The 17,888-nt window shown below is 40.0% G+C and overlaps 1 protein-coding gene and 1 long non-coding RNA gene across 3 annotated transcripts in view; one reads left to right on the forward strand and one right to left on the reverse strand.

The window, feature by feature from the left end:
* RAD51B (RAD51 paralog B) overlaps positions 1-17,888 on the reverse strand; it is a 366,995-nt gene that overhangs the window by 98,062 nt on the left and 251,045 nt on the right. The gene's annotated exons all lie outside the window — the stretch shown is intronic.
* The window catches only part of LOC117244534, a 92,066-nt gene that overhangs the window by 67,118 nt on the left and 7,060 nt on the right, over positions 1-17,888 (forward strand). The gene's annotated exons all lie outside the window — the stretch shown is intronic.

Below are 17,888 nucleotides of genomic sequence, written 5' to 3' on the forward strand. Positions count from 1 at the left end.
ATATTCTTTTATGAAGCTGAACATTTCCCTGTCACAAAAAGGACATGCTGCAACTCCACACAAAATACTGCTTGCCATTATGAATCAGAGGGAAGAGAAATGAAGAGCTTAATCTGTACTTCTTTATTATGAATTTTTAACTGAAGTTACTTATTAAAATATCCAACACTGATGTTCTACAAAACAACAACCCAACAAAACTCAAGCCTGTGAATTTTGACCATTATGGGAATTTTTGCTTCTCCCCTCTTGAAAATAACATGACCCATGGCCTATTTTTCAAGCCAGATTTCAATCCTCTCTAGCCAGCTGTCAAGAAACCACAGAAGGTGCTTGAAAGAGCACAAGAAATGGCTGGTTCTAATCTGAAGGGAAAAAAAAGTTGAGGAACAAGGCAGCTACTTGTGGCAGAATGTTATTTTTTCTTCAGTCTCTGCCTGCATATTTTCCCAACATGTGTACTCTGTTACACCATCACTTCCATCTTTTCCTTGGGTAAATATCTCTGCTTTGGAATAAAAGAAGGCCCAGGGGTGCTACTTGTAAGGACTGCACTCGCCTTGATATGTTGTTTTTGAACTGAACATATACAATGGACACATTTCAAACTTGGACCTTTGCCATCATACATGTTGCTTTTAGTTTAACCTTCTCAGATGATGGGGGGAGGCTGGAGGTAAGGAAGAGGCTGAGAGCGGGGTCATACACTCTATCCTTTACCAGATGTGGGATCTCGTGGGAGCCAAGTGTAATAGCCCACACTAACCCCTCTAAGCACACAACATAATGGAGAGAGAGAAATGCAAACTGACCCTCTCCAAGTGCCAATTCTCTGCAAAATCAAATGCAGTGGGTGAATAGGCCATCCAGCTGCTTAGATAGAAAAAGGGTAGTGTGATTAACAATTTATTTTTAAAAAGTAATATCTGTGTACAAGTTCTATGTGAGTAAAAGAATCAACTAAAATGAGATTTCTCCTCATTTTCATCCTGTAAACTGCATGCCCTATTAAATGACTGTGTTTCATATATGTGATTTAACATGCTATTTGGAACCCAAAATATGGACTGAAGTAGATGAGACATCTATGCTGGAGAAAAATTAGGTACAGAATTGGGACCTAAGAAATTCTGAATTAAACCAGCTCAAAGATTACCCTACACTCAAATGCTAACCCAGTTAAGGACACTGAGCAAGACTCGCTTTTCACCACCTTTCTTATGCATCAAATGACAATGCAGCAACAGGTAGGGCAAGGACAAGGGCCGGCAATGGGCTCACTGTGTTAAGTGGCATGTGAATGAAACCTGAAGCCCTGAAAGCTGCCATGTGTACCCAGCAACTTGGAGATGGAAATGAGCGTAGTGCTGAAGCAAAGCTAATTTGGGAACAGAACAAAATATTGAGTAGTTCCTGGAAGGTGCTAGGAAGGTCAGAAAGAGTTAAGAATTCTCTGTACTACACAGTACTGAGTCCATCTCTGCAAAGTATTCTTGAATATGTATTTTACATGCATGTACTCATTTAATTTGGTAATATACCCAACTTAATTTGATCTCAAACCTGGCAACAGGTCACCTGAAGAATCATGCTTAAGTGTTTGGTCTGCATAAATGATCTTCCCTCCCTGATCTCTCTGATTATCCTAATCTGATCCCTTCTTCATCTTCCAAAAATAATACATCCAGTAAGGTTTTACTTCCCCATCATTACATTGTAACGTCTTTCCCAGAACTTCCCTTTTTAATGAATTCTTTTCTCCTTGACGTCCCTTACATAGTTCACTAACCCAACACATAATTTCTCTCCCTGCTTACTGGAGGCTATCCTGTGTTCAGCTCTACAGTTCTGAGGAGTAACCAACTGCTCATACAGAGCACAGATAAATCAGAAATCTTATGGCTGCGCACATGGGTACCTTTCCCTTTCTCCTGGCAAGTCCCATTCAAAGAACCATTTCTCTCTCTAAACCAGCAAGTAATTTCCCAGGATGCAAATGAAAAGATTGGGCAGATGATAATTAATTTTGCATGTACATCTTATGGGTGTGCTTCCATAGCCTTGGTATTAGATCTCTGTAACTGATAACCACTAAAGATCCTTGGAAACTATGCTGGCACACAGTAATTCTCATGTCACATGTTATACTCCTTTTCCTAACGGTGCACCTTGTCTAGAGTACAAACAGTGACAGTCAAGTGAGAAGGTGTTGTAAGAGAAATGCTATAAATGGGCATACCCTGGAGCAATCACTAGCATGTGATATGTGTACAGCGATTGAGACAGTCTCTTGAATAGTTTTGAGATGAGAGAAATTGAAATTATCTTTATAATTTGATTTTTACAGTGTAGAGGGATATAGTGGACATATTGTAAATCTAGTTTTTGTGTATCAAAACAGAAGTAAAAATAGAAAACCCGGTCACTGTTCAGTTGTTTGAGAAATCATTGTTTTTCTTGCTGCTCTGTCAAAAAAATACAGCAATGTAAATAGCCCATAACTGGGAATCTATCAGGCTCTAGAGCCTTTTACAGCCCAGAACCCTGGAAGTCCAAAATAACTCCACAATGAACAATATTTTCCAGAAGTTGTGGATTTTTTATATATATATATATATATCAAACATATCTGTGAAAACTCCAAGAGAATTTATGAATACAATAAACATAAAATTTCTTTAGCTCCTTTACTAACCACCTGAACTAACTACATAATTTAAGTTTTTGTCAGGTTTTCATCTGCTAAGATGCAAACAGCTGTGGAGCAAAACACAGCACTACGTTGTAGGAGACAAGCAGTGTTACACTGTGGCAAAAAACATATAAAGAAATCTAATAACATTACAGAAGGAGAATTTAGGTAATGGTAAAGGAACACATAAGGTAAAGGAACATTGGATACTCTTTGGCATGGAAGGGCTAATTGGGTTTTCACCTACAGTGTATGTGCTATCTTGCCAGTGATAGCGGAGCCAGCTCTATGCTGTGACAAACAGCTTTTCTCAGTCCAGTGAAGCAGAAGTCTTCTGTCCCACTGTGTACTCTTGGGAAAAGAAAGGAGTTACTATGGAAAGGCACAGAAAGCTGCCCAGAGCACGGGCAGTTCAATCAGTATCCCTGGCACAGTTGGCATCCTCTGGCACACACTGGACATCTTATCAGGTGAAATGACAGCAGGCCCAAACCTCCATTTCAAATGCTGCTCCTGCTCAGCCCAGAAGCTGGGTAGTAGTTCTCAACAGGCTAACTCTGCAGTGGAAAACAGTCTAAAAGGATATGTAACAAATGAAAAGGTGTGAGAACTGCCAAATCACTAAACCTCGTAACATGATACTAGCAACCGTATGTGTGCAAGAAAATAGGGCAACACCACAGACAGATAAAAAAAAAATGTTGTCATGACCTGCTAACTTCAGATAAAATTTTACAGGCTCTGCTGCTGCTGTGTGCCCTGTAAAGAATGAGGGGGCTCACATATGCAACTCATCGCTAGCTCCTTTCTCACTTTTACAGTTTTGACTTGAGTAATGTTACCCTGTGAAGTGGCAGAACTCCAGAGTCATCTAATGAACCTCTGAAATCCACCACTGCTTAACAGGGGGCCAAGATTTCAAGACATTAAAGGTAAAATAATTCCCAGTAGGTCTCCTAAGAACATCTTAATGTGTCTGTACTGAGCGGTATTTTCACACTGTTCCCTTCCTCTCTCCTTTGACTGGATAAAGAGCTCAGAGGAGAAAAAAAAATACCTATGAATACCGATGTGGAGGGAGCCCTCGTAAATTCACTTCCCGTCAGTCCAACAAATGAGCTCCCTCTGGGAAGTCATGAGAGAGAGCCTTCTCACAACAGCCTGATTATCAAAAGTCTGTTCTCTCTTGAAATACTCTAACCTCACAGGGACAAGTATCCTAATAATATGAAAGCATCATAATAGCTTGAGCAATGTAAATTACTTTTGTAACTTGGGATGTGTGGGGCACATTTCCGACAGGTTGGTTCCCAGTGATGCTGCTTGCCTCTCTGTATCACTTGAGAATTACCCCAAGCATAAAAGATTCATGTGCTGTAAAAATTCAATTTCAGAATAGAAATGCAATTCTCCATATATCAGATTTCAGGCAGTCACTTCATCCATCATAATTTTAGCAAGCTGGCTTTATCACTGCCTTGTTCTCTCTCCTCAGAAATATAATGCATGTTACCTGCTGCAGTCCTATCCAGTATTTCAAAAATTTTTTAGAAATAAGCTTCTCACTGACTTTGTTCTTCAGGTTTTGCCAAAAGTCTACAGTACTGGAGTACTGATGGCAGTACATCAGTGCATCAAACTGACAGATTTCTGTCAGTTTCCAGATTTGCCTTTCACATTTGTCTTGGATCTTTTCCATTTTTGCAGTTTTCAGATCCATCCATGTTTTGCAGCTATCTGTGTGTGAAGGCATACTGCATAATAATCTGAGGAGCTACCTCCTGCTTTTGCTCTATTGCTTTCCAGTCTCTGTTTCTGAGGCAGTGCTATTGCATGTCTGTACACAACGATACTCTCACCTTTATCCTTCTCCTAACCGTAAAAGAGAGACTGCTTTTACAACCATTATTTCATTTCATTTGTATCGGTAAAACCCCAAACCCTGAGAAACCAGAACGAACTAGTGTAAATCAAACAGTGCTCTTACCACTTAGACCCGCCCTGCAACCCTTTCCAATCAGGGGATCTAAAATTACCATATTTACAGCATCTGCAGCAGAGCCAAGTACAAAACAAGATGAATAGCTGTGACGCACGAGGCAGAGTGTGGAAGTATGCAGCTGGGCCTGCAAACAATATAGGCACTCGGCGCTGGAGTCCATCTAATGCTTTTCACAGAGCAGAGTGACTAAAAGGGGAAGGAGGGGGAGGGAGGTGAAGAGAAATTCCAGGAAGATGAGTGAAAACACAGCAGAAATCCCAGGCTGCTTCACTAATGGGTAATTGAAATGACTCACAAAAGGTCTAGTAGGGAATTCAATTAATTAGGGACGTGACTGGGCAGAGAGGAGGAGGGAAAGAGAAGAATGCTGGTGATACAAGAAAATCACTCCTCTCCATTCACTTAGGAAAGGGCCTGGAAGAAAACCTCAAGGAAAGAAAAAGCCAAGTTTTTCAAGACAAGGCCTCACAGAATAGGACAAATAAGCACACCCCTATTGCTTGTCCTCCTTCCCCCAGGTTTCTAATGAAAAGGAAGAAAAAAGAATAAAATTCAATATATTAAATACATCGAGGCAATTGGTAAGAAGAAACTGTGAGGACAAGACAGAGGAATGATGTAGACTAGATCAATTGCAGTGCAGTAAATTAATAGCACCCCCCTTGTCATAACACCACTGCTTATTCCATGTGACAATGAGGGGAAGGAGATAGTAAGCAGTAGGAAGATGAGTAAATTAAAAATATGTGGGGATGTTTGAAGGAAAAAATATAATGCAGGAAAGGGAGAGTAGTAGGAATAGGGGCATACAAGAGGACTGGAATTGACAACAGCAGGAGAGAAAAATGGAAAAGGAGTGGATGGTGGAAAGGTGAAGGGAAATGGCAAAGGTCATGGGTAAGAGAAGCAGCAGAAGGAAAACCTGAAAAGGAGAAGAGCAGATGCAGGAAGGGTCAGGGAAAGAACGGTAAATTTCACAATCAGTCAGCAGTTAGCACTTGCCATGATGGGTACTTGAGAACATCCATGTTGATTCAGAGACCATTTATTGAAAAATACTGCTTCTGACCAAGCCTCACAGACTAAATTTACACTAGTGCTAGCTTAGGAATCTTCAAGAATGTGTGATCCAAACTTTCCAGACCCACAACTGGTCATTCCTGGTACTTGAACAACAGGGGGAGATAGAATGAGCAGGGGCAAGTGCTCATTCACAGGATGGAAAGTGGGATCTGCACTCTTTCACAATAAAGTTACCACAGCTTGAAACCTAGCTCTTGTTAATTCTGACTTGGAGCTGTTATTGCCAGGCTGGCTGTTCAATGGCTTTACAAAGGAAACTCAGGGTCATTGTTTACCTTCGTGAATCATGAAGAGAGCTAACAAAAAGTACTTCTTAGGCCCTATCGGGTTCAGCACTGAATGCCCTCTGAAGGCTTAGATATGCTCTCACGCTCAAAGATCAAGATACTATCGCTGTGAAAGGTTGGCAAAGTTTGCAATATGCTGCATGTTTGGGCAATTAGCTGAGGATTTCTGTTCCCAGGGCTGTCAATCTGACATCTTAGCAAGAAAACATATAAATCAAACCATATACCTCTGCCAGTGAACTGACCATTAACGTCAGCTCCACTATCAAACAACTTTCAGAAAAGCAAAAGATTTTTCATAAGCTTTTTATTTTCTGTAATAGAGCAAAGAAGATACAACACTGCCCAAGAAAACACTTTTCAGGCAGTTAAGACATAGTGGACCAGAAGGAAAAATATACTATTTAGGTAACAAGAACCAGTATGACTGATACTAATATCTTTACACTACTGTAAATACACTAGTGTCTAGACACAGAGATTGTTTTACTGCAAGTAAATCCAGGCTTTCACAATGTTTTAAGTTACATTCATGTGAAAATGAGTATGCAGAAATCCCCAGCTGATTCTGAATTGACCTTACAACATGACACTAAGGAGTATTATTCTGCTGCAAAAATAATCTTTCAGAAGAGGTATAAAGTGGAAATTCATATTTCAGTGGGCTGGTCTAAAAAAATGACCCCCTAGAAATTTTGCAAAGGCATTATTGTTAGTGCTCTGGACAAATGTAAACATACTTCAAACAGCTGGGCTGTTATTTTCTAGGGAAAAGGACTACAAACTGTGAGTGTTCAGTGCCTAGGTGCCTATGCAACAATGTGATTGTCATACAAGAATTGTTACATATAGACAATACAGCTAGAAAACATCAGTAAAGTCAGGCAGCCCCAGAAGCAAATTTGAGCTAGGCAGACAGAGTACTACTTGACACAGTACTTTTTCCAGCTCCAAAGCACTATTCTTTCCAATTTTCTAACATGTCTGACGAAACAGACAGAACAATGCTCTGAAGGTCCTCAGTTTCTAATCAGAGAACCTCCAAATTTTATCAGAGCCTCGATTTCACTGCCAATATACTTTTGTCTTTTTTACTGAGTCTTCATCAAGTTAAATTCATGAGAACTGCAGGCTTGGTCAATGTGTATCTCGAGGTTATCTGGATACCGTTAAGCCAGGCTGACACATTTTGTCCAGACTCTCCTTTCCTTCTCTTCAATACACTCAACAAAAAGCAAAAAGCAAAAAAACAAAAACAAAAACAAAATCCCCTTTTTTGTACAGAATTAAAATAAATTCTTTTTATCTCTCTCATTAAGTACCATCCTGTATTTAGTCATTTAGCACCAAAGAATGATTTTTCTGTATTCCACAATGTCATCCCTCCTCCCTGGATCTATTCAAAGCCTCTTGTACATATTTAATCACTTCTAGCCAGGCCTAGCTAATGAAATGCAGGGCCTTGCCCTGACCTGACCTTGCTATTTCTATTTTGGCTCAGCACATCCTCTGCTAGTTGGGTAAAAAAAAAAAAAAAAGTTGTTTCTTTCTCTTGGTCTTAAAGGTCCTATTGCTGGCAGGGGGTATGGTCAAGGACACTGCAGAAAACAGAACAAATGACTGTGAACACTGCTTTGCAAAACTACTGCAAATCAAACATGGACCACAGCAAGCTAAGTGCGAAGGTTTTCCCCTCTTTTTCTTTGGCTGGCAAACACTGGTGGGCACTGTTCATCTACTGGGAATAGTTCATGACTAGATAACTGTAAGAAAAATGGACTGCTCAAATTGTTTGCAGCAGTAATAAAGCACTGATATTTGTTTTGGGCACTTACTGCAACTGAATATGTTGTTCTTGGTTTTCCCTACCTGTTCTTCCTATTTGCCAATAAGGCAATTAAAAATATATATTTTCCATTCTTGAGAGCTTGTAAAGAAGTGTGATACCATTTATGAGCACTTAGGAATCCTGGATGTTAGGTTATCCCTTTTGTCACATGATGTTGATTGCAGGAATTTATCAACATGCCAGCAGAAGTCAGAGATGTTTCCAGTAAAACAGGACAACATTTACACGGTGATCCATGTGGACTTTTTAAGCTGCTGTTTGTTTTCAAGTGGTTTGTGAATTTGTTGACCATTAGTTTTAGTGCTCAGTTTGACACAGTGAGTTGCCGGATGAACCATAAACCACATTTGGAGTCAGCAAGGGCAAGGGCCATAGTTTTATTCTTTCTGAGTACACACAGCCTTACATTGTGGAGCTTTGGATGCTGAATAGGGGTCACAGATGCTATCACAAAACAGCCAGTAAAAGCATAAGGACCTTTAGGTACTCGGACTGTCAGAAAAATCAGGCTGAGCAGTTCAATCCACCATTGTTCCTCAATTACCTCTCAATTGAGGCACGTCAGAGAAAATGGTGCTGAATAGGATGAAGATGCCTTAACTAGCTGCCCCAAACTAATGCCCTACATCCTATGGGGTACTGTGAGCCTTAAAAGCTGCCTAAGGACCATGGATGTAGACCATATTTCTAACGGCCAAAGTCAGTTTAACACATCCCTGTTAGTCCTTCTGCATGTGCTGGAACAGACACAAGAAGAGTTAGACTGGCATTTACAAGCCCAGTCTTTTCTCAGCTCAACTAAAACAGATTCAAGTTGCAACCTTCAGATGAATTGAAGCAGTAGGACATTAGACATTGCTTGAAGAAATGAGAAAATCATGTTTGCAATCACTAAAGTCAAACAATACAGTTGTGTCATTTTCCTTCTAATACTGTTTATCAGGTTCTTTTTTAGTCTGGTTTTCTACACAGACAACACTTTTGCAATCACATTCTGTACCCCACTAGCTTTTATCCCTATAACCTTTTCAACCATGTCTGACAAAGGATGGGGGTTCTCAGACATAAGTGAGATTACAGAAATTCAGTGAAAAATGATGAACAAGTAGACGAGAGAGTGACTGTAAATATCTCTGGATGGCTTATTAGGTTACCCATTATTATATTCCATGAAATCCACCAAGAGGACTTCTGAGTACCAACCACAGGAAAGACTTGTAGATACAGTCAACCAACCACAAGGTACAGACCTGTACCAAGCCACATTTTATTAGTTTTTCCTACACTCATAGGTTTGCCACTGTTTACAAAAAAACCTTGAAGTTGCCTATTTCATAGGAAAAAGTGGAAATATACAGTCTTTTCCATGACAGCAATACAGCACCTGCAGCTAAGGGTATGCTATCCTGAAAGAAGTAACTTTACTTCCCTGTCCCACATGGTTTGATACTGGACCCAAGCTACTCTAACTGTGAATGGTTACCAGAAGACATTGTTCCATGTCCTCCATCTCTTTTTCACCCTGCCATACCTGATTCCCTTGCACTAGTGGTCATACTCCACGAGAAATCAGTTCAGGCAGCAAAGATGGAAAAAGGCTAACCCACAAGTACAGAGCAAACAGATTACTTAGCTCCCATAGACAGCTCACTGAGGGGTTGGATGAGTACCAGAAATTATACAGAAGTTGGCCTTGGTTTGGACACCTATTGAAGACCAGGAGATGAGAGATCAGCATTACTACAACCTGAAACCTGGCTATGGTCTTGGGTGGGTGGTCACAGCCAAACATCTGCATCTGGTGACCCTCACGCAGAATGGCTCCCTTGGGAGGACACAGCACACAGTGCCACTCTGAGTGAGAAACAAACTTTTGTGAAACTAAAGGCAAAGGCAACATTCAGCCACTTTTCCCCCCTCTTCCAGCAGGATTCTGACCTGCCTTGAGCCCCAGCTCCACTGCAGTTGTACAAAACAGAGCCAAGCACATTCACACTGGCTGTGTGTGTCTTTGGTTTGTGTTACCAAATTGTCTTCTTGTCTTCTGCAAGCATTTTGTTGTAAATTTATACTACAGACATCAAGAGCATTGAGGACTGAAACTCTCTTGCTTAGGCTGTTCCTGATGTTTGGCAGAGCTGGAAAATGCTACCTTGGGGTGCTCCTTCCCTCGGAGATCTGGCGGGATGTTGCAGTTAAGCCACATCCCCACAGCTTAAACCACAGAATGTAAAAACAGCTGTGCAATCCAACTGTCTGAGCTGCCTTGGTGTTTGGCTGGCCTCTGTGGGGCCAAAATTTTTTTGACTCCAAGTAAAAATATGGTTTAGCATAATTCACGAGACTAGGCAAAAACATTTTTGAGAGGTTCATTCCAACCTTCTTGTAACAAACAAATTTGGGCAACCACCTCTACATGCCAGAAAAAATGTTTATCCAGCTTAGCCAAAATTGAGCAAAATAGATTTGCTGGCAGCATGGACAAAGCTTTAGGCTTTTTTCAAGGTCCTTTCCTAATTCCAGTTTTCCATTCCCCACCCTTTGGAGTTTTAGATGATTCTTTCTCCTCAATGGCTTTTCAGTTTGGGAACTGTCCTTTAATTTTTACAGCCTTATGGTTCTTTTCTTTCTTTTAGCCTTTTTTTGCATTTGTTTTCTTTCTGTTCTTTCTCAGGGAAACTTATTAAAAAACTGCCTACCTTTAATACTCCTACCTTTTCTTTGCTGAAGTATTTTTCCCTGGCCAAAGATATATTCTTTGATATCCCTTGGTTAAATTTAAATGTATTAAATGATTGGGAAACAGGAATATTAACAGTTGCCTAAGACCACTATTCCAAAAAAGAGAAGGAATTTTTTATTTACATGTGTCTAACTAATGCAGTTATTTATACATAGATACATATATTTTAATACTCTTGCCAGTTCCTCAGAAACTAGCATAGAAAACATACATGTAAGGAAAAATGGACTAAAGGAGGACTTTTGAGAAAGACAACTTCAGAAAGAAAGGAAAATAGACTAATTCAATGGCTTAACATGGAAAATTGAAGTCTATGATTTCCGGGCACACTGGTCTTCCTTCTGAAATGACAAACTTCATGTATTTCCCTTGGAATGGACCTCAAAACTCCTATTTTTTTAGCATTAGCTGCTTGAAACATTTATAAGATGGCTCACAGCCCCAAAAAACAACAGGAAAATTCTAAGCATTCCAGTTAGAAGAACTTTCTTAAATTTTATTTGATTTTTTTTTAAATTCAAAGTCAGTTGGAGTCTCCCACTATTCACAGTAAGCACTGCACAGTTTTGTGTGCATTCCCAAGGCTACTCAGACTAACCTATAAAGGCTCAAGTATTTCTGCTGGATATGTTCCCCAAAATTTGTCTAACTATCTCCAGATAGAATTGAAATCACAGTGGAAACCAGTTGTCTTGGGGATGACAAGAAGCAACTCTGCATAGGCCATCATTCGAGAGAGCCTCCCCAGTGGATACTTCTGAGAGTTCATATCTTCATGTTTTAGTAAGAGCCTCCAGCCATTGCCTCAGACTCACTTTTTGGAATATTTGAGCACTTGAAATTGGTTCATGCTAAACTTTTCAAGGGCTGATTTTAATTGAAAGCATCTCATTAAAAAAATAAATAAAAATAAATAAAATAAAAAAAATAAAAAAATTGCCCATGCTAAGAATGCAAAAGACTTGGGATGGATATGACAAGTCTTTCAAGCAACACTGAGTGATACTTAAAAGCTCAAATACAATGCTGCCCAGAAGGGAAACTCTGCTTAGGCAGCCTTTTAGCATACTTCCCAGTCACATTAGGACTGGCTCCCAAATACAAAATACATGTACTTGCCATGTAAAATGAAAAAATGAAAAGCCAAATTACAACTAAAGCCTTTTCATTCTCATGATCAATTGATTAACCCTTCAAGAAAGAAGACTTTGTTTCATTCTGATTTTTAGGAGTCCCACAGGAATGACTGATAGCATCTTCAGCAACTGCAACAGTATAGTGTTGGACATGTATCCACAGTGGCCCTTGGCAGGTTCAGACAAGAAACAGGAAGACTGATACCACTTTGTTGCTGCATATGTTACTGTGAGATCCAAGTCCTTGCTTGGTCAGAAATCACATGATGTATTAAGGGCTTAAGATTAACTATGGAGATTTAAACTCCTTTTTGACCATAAGCCATGAATGGAAATGGGCTAGAGAAAAATAAATTTGATGATTCTGGGCCATGGAGTAGCACAACTTCTTAATCAAGGAAAAAAGAATTAATTAATTTCAGTGGTAGATGTGCTTTTAGCATCCTTGTCAAATAAGCCACATTGCTAGCTTGTTTTGGGGATCATACAAAAAAAGAAAATATTTTATATTCGGGAAGAGTTTTTGCAGGAGTCTGTGTAATCCCATTTGTCTTGACACAAATTTTTATATTTCTACAATAATAGGCCAGGAATAATCTGCTCCATTAAAGAATGGAATGAAATAACTCTCTTAGATTGTTTAGAAGTCCTTTTTTCTTCTTCCTGATGGAGCCCAGATCTTAATGTAAACTGATTGTTAGGTGAGAACTCTGGTGTCCATCACCAGTACCTGAAAACTTCAACATATTTTCATCTCTGTATAGCCAATACAAACATTTTTTTTCCACTGGAGATAAGAAGTAGTAAATACAAAAGTAATGTCCAAACCAATCCCCAGCCTTCAAAAAACTACACAACATGCAGATGACCTCCTATACCCAGGTAATATCTTTTTCTAGTTGATAAACGAGGAGAGATTTCATATGTAGGGATGTAATTTTAACATCAAATACATTCCAACTCCCTTATCTAATCTAACAAGCCATTTAACAGTTTATCTATCAGATCAAGTCCTTGAATCAGTTTTGTGCCATGGGAGTAAAAGATGCCTAATATTTAAATAACCATCTTTTTTGACAAAGGTGAACTTGATCGGTAATAAAGATTGTTTCCAATCAATGATCTTCAAAAGATCTCTCCCATTTCTTTCCAGATGACTATATAAGACATCACAGTACAGAAAATACCTTAGTTTAATCCACTGCCACTTATTTTCCTCTTTGTCATTATTTCTTAAGCTTTATGAAGTACTTCTGTAAATGTTTTGGGCCTAGAGAAAGCATGCTCTTGCTTTCATATGGAAACTGTAAGCACTGTCATCCCTCCACTGCCAGAAGACACACATGTACACAGCTGCCACATTCTTCTAATCACAAAAGTAAAGAAAAGAAAAATCCCAGCTGCAATATTAATAGCAAATATATTCTGGTTCATGTCTGGTTACACTCAGGTGAGCACTGATAAGTCATGTGTGAGATTCTCATACATAGCTCTGGCACTGCAACACCAATCCTAACATGCCTCCAGGCTCTCTTTAACATTGCCATACAACTCAGTCCTGAACCGCTTCTTGCTGATCCACTTCTCTCCAGTGGAGATTTATTAGAGTTGGCCATAGCTGGTCTTTGTTTTTTATAGGAAAATAAATATATAGGCCTTCATCCTCCCTCAGAATCTTCAGATAGAAAAGTAGGCCAAATTCTGTGGCAATGCCTTCTTCAAATGACAATTTTCAGACATCATTCCTGAATGTTTACAGAATACATGATGAAAAAAATCTGTCCCAGTTAAGCTGATTCATGTGTCCTTCCAAGTGCTTAACAAGCCTTCCAACAATATATATAAAGAATCAAATTAAAGTAACATGTTATAAAAACTGTCTATATCATACAAATGTGTCCCAGATTAAAGTAGAGAGCTCTGTAAGTACCATCTAGGCCATCTTAGGTCATACAAAACCTGCCCGAGTTTTGGATGATCTGTATTGCATTTATAATGGGGAAATTGCTGTGGAAGGAACCCTGGTGCCATTCTTCAACAGCAGACAAGGTTTGCCATTAATGCAATAATGCTCAGGCAAATTCCATTACTTTCCCTTCCAGCAGTCTTAGTCCAGCATTTCTTCACTACTTGCCACACTCAGTGTTTATGGGAGGTGACTGAACACCTGGAAGAAGCAGGTGTCTCACCTACCCCCGCACTGGTCTCCAAGTGCGCGGCATTCCCGGCGCAGAATTAAACGCCGGGGCCTGCTGTGCCATGGCATTCACTGCAGGGCTTCACGGCACTTCGGGCACTGCATGCCCAGCCCAGAATACCAGGAACAAAACAGATTAGCAGGAAACACTGAGGGAATGGTGTGGTGTCTTTGGACCACCACCAAGGCATCAGGACTTCGTAATACAAAGTGAGATGCAAAAATAGAGCTTAACATAAACAGTAGGAATGGAAAAGCCCTGCCAGACATTAACGGAATGCTAACTTTCCTAGCTTGGGAAAAAGCATTCATCACTACAATGGCATTGCTTTGTAGCTTGGTTCAGCAGCAGAGAAGGAAGCCTATAGAATTATTAATAGGTAGTAAGAATTTTATAGGCTCTTTATATTAAAAAAGTAATTTTTTTAAGCATACCAAGTTCAAGTCTAATGTGCAACCCTATGAATGTCTAATCAGTTTTGCTTTCTTCCTCTTCTCACTTTCAAATTCGGGTCTCCTGGACAACCACACAGCAAAAGAAGAAATTTCCAGTAGCTCAGGACATTTTTGCAATTACTTAAGTTGGTTTAAATGACATTATGGTAACATTATCACATATAATAATCAGCTACAGGGAAGAAGCTTTGGCGTAAATGATCAATACTCTTTTGAAAAGAACAACGGAGATTTCTGCTTTTAAATGTCATCACTGTGCAGACCTGTTTTAACTTTCTCCTCCCTGGCCTGAGAGGGACTACGTGAGATAAAGGGGCATGGCACAGCAGGGCTGTGCTGTGAGATCTCATTCTTCCTCTAGGGTAATTAGGCTGCATCATGTCCTGCAACTCAGTACCTGTGTTCAGAGCTTACAGGGAAATGCACAAAGCAAGAAACAGACAGCAGTGGGAATGCTATGCTATGCAACTCCTGACGTGTAAGTCAAATTGAATTATATAGATGGAATTGTAAACACTATTTAAAGGTGCCCCAAATCCAGGGTTCTCTCTTCTTGCAGTACACATTAACGACTTTAAAGGAAGCAGCTGCCTTTCCACATGCCACCATGGGCCAAAATAAGCTGCCCATCCCAACGTGAGCAACCAAACTCAGGCACTTTGCCTCTGTTCCAGGCCCCTGTAACATGAGCAGTCTATGAGGGGATGGGGCACCACGCTGGATGCTGCACTCAAAATGCCTGTCCTCTCCTTCTGGCACAGAGAGCACCACTGTTCCTTTTTAAAAATCCCCTGCTCTTAGCAAGGTTTGTTTTTCTAACTGGTTCCCAGAAATCTCTTGGGCGTTCCAAGCCCAGAAAAGTAATTACTGCGTTACTTTGGCCACAGACACAATATCAACCTTGTTAGACTTGGCCTGTGGAGAGAGCCAAACACCTGCTGCTGCAACATTTATTTGATAAGCTTCATGGTTCACTAACATAAACCTGATCCCGCTGACCTGCAGGAGGATGAAAAGGAGTTGGGGGGAAAGGGTGGAGCAGGTAGGCAATCTCACAGCCCTCTGGCCCAGCAGCTTACAGCCCTCTCTCCCAGCAAGCTCCCATTTCTCTTTGCTTTCTTGTCTCCTGGTGAGAGCTTCAGAGAATTGGTTTTCCCCCTGCAGTTATGGAGGCAGATGTGGATAGGGCTAGGATTCCCATGCCTTGTGACGGATTAACTGACAAGTGCAGGATCAATACGGGAATTGTTCTAGCTCTGGCTGCATCTGTAGGCTTCCAAAGCAGACAGAATAGCTGCACACACTCTCGTTGGCATGGTGGTGTGTGCACTGAAAGGCTGGCTTAATACCAAAGTCCATTAGTTATCAGCAACGAGGGAGGGGAAGATGGGCTGCGAATCCTTCAAATCAATAGATAAAAGGTTGGGGAGAAAATCAGATATAGAAAATTGATTTTTATTCTTCAAATTACATAGTTCTCCAGTCTAATATAAAAAAAAATAAATGTGAGTGGGAGAGAAATAAATAAGGTTTTATCCCAAACAGAACCATTTCTTTCAGCTGAAACTGCCAAGCAATATCTGAGGAAAGAGACATGTGCCAGGGGACTTAGCAGGAAAATAACCTTCCCAACTATGGCACTCAATATCAGGAAAGAAACTTATTCTTGTCTGCTTCTCAGTCTCATCTTTTTCTAGGCAGAGGAAATACCAAAGAGACAATCTAGAAGCAGTAAAGGACATTTCCATGTATTTGCTAGCTGCCATTTATAAAGAAAGGTTTGACCTCAGGACAGTATGTTTTCTAGTGTACTTTTTTACCTGAACGACACCTCTGCCAGTGTATGTTGATAGTTTATCTTGGAGATACACAGTGTGATTCACCCTCGTGGGAGACAGTGGGAAGCAGATGAATCACTCTGGATTACATCAGAGCCAGACAAAACTTTATACGAAACTTGGCAAAAATCTGAAGATTAATCCTCTGAACAAACGTGAAGTTGTCTACATGACCATCTTCTATCTTATTTCACCTTCTTCCGCTGGCTCAGAAAGGCAGGAAATTTATTTCCTGATGGATAAAAAATCCTGCAAAAATTCAAATAATATGCCACAAGACATTTTCTGCATAGATCCAACCCTAATAAAATCAAAAATCTCCAAAGAAAATTTCTCTTGTGGAATCTCAAGCTCTGTTTTACAGTTATGTGAAATTCAGGTAACGAATGATAAACAAAGTTTTGGATTAGCACCAACATTCTACTTTTTTATTCACCCTTCACAGGGTGAAGGTGCAGGGCATACAGCATCAAAGTAAAATGCTGACTAGACTCAGAAAACCAGCATGACTGGATTCCCAAAGCTCTGCTTAAAACATTCAACTATTCTTAAATTTCTGCTTTTATTGACTAGACTGCTTCGAGAAAGATTTTTAAGAACCAGTAATTCAGGAAGAGAAACAAATAATCTTACACTGTTGGAATACTTTTGTGGAAAATGCTGCACAAAAGAAGACAAAAAGTATAAGAGAAATTGACCTACACTGGGAAGTCTATATTGCTTGGAAGTCTGAGTGTATCAAAGATGCACAAAGTAAGTGCTGCCCAGCATGAAAATCTTGAAAGCAATCCAATTCAGGAAAATACACAAGACTGAGCTGTCTTAGTTTTGTTAAAACTCATGATGACCAAAGCAAGTAACTTCATTTTTCCTCCACCATTTTGCTTTAGGCTGTATGCCAGTGTTTCCCAACACACTAAAAGTAAAATGAAAGAACTCCAAATGCATTGTTCAGCCACCAGGCAGAAGTGGTAAGGAAGAACTCGTGTCCTGTTCTTCATCAGCTGCTAGAGAAACCAGCAGCAAAACTCCCAAGCTAAGAACAATTTTATTTCTTGGAGCTCTCTAAACAATAAAGCCATTTCATTTCAGAAACTATTAAAAAGCATCCCAGGTAAAGTATGGCAATGACTATAAATATCCTCCAAATTGAATCTCTGTAAAAACCCCTATCATATTACAGGATGCTTATGTATTTTATTCTGCCTTTTATTCTTAAGTCTGGTTTCAGACTGTGAGCACATGTACACCTTGTATAGCAGCTTCTGCCCATAGCTTCCTCAGATTACCACAGATGCAGAAGATCCCCAAAGAATATATGTTTCATGGTGAAATACTGGTAGGCTGTTACATTAGCAGAATAGTTTTAAAGAAAGTTAAACAGTTTGACAGCAGCCAGGATGAACTACTCCTGGTAATCTGAGAAGTGGAACCCAAGGAGCTTGACCTGACACATCAGCAGAGTACTCTGAAACCACATTAAGTTTGGAGCACAGCAGGGCAAATGAGAAACAATGACAGCCACACAGCTCACACAGCACATCCCCAAGAGAGCAGCTCTATGCTTACAATGAACACTGCAGCCAAAAGGAACCAAAATCATAC

Source organism: Parus major, chromosome 5 (assembly GCF_001522545.3).
Source record: "Parus major isolate Abel chromosome 5, Parus_major1.1, whole genome shotgun sequence".
NCBI lineage: Eukaryota > Metazoa > Chordata > Aves > Passeriformes > Paridae > Parus > Parus major.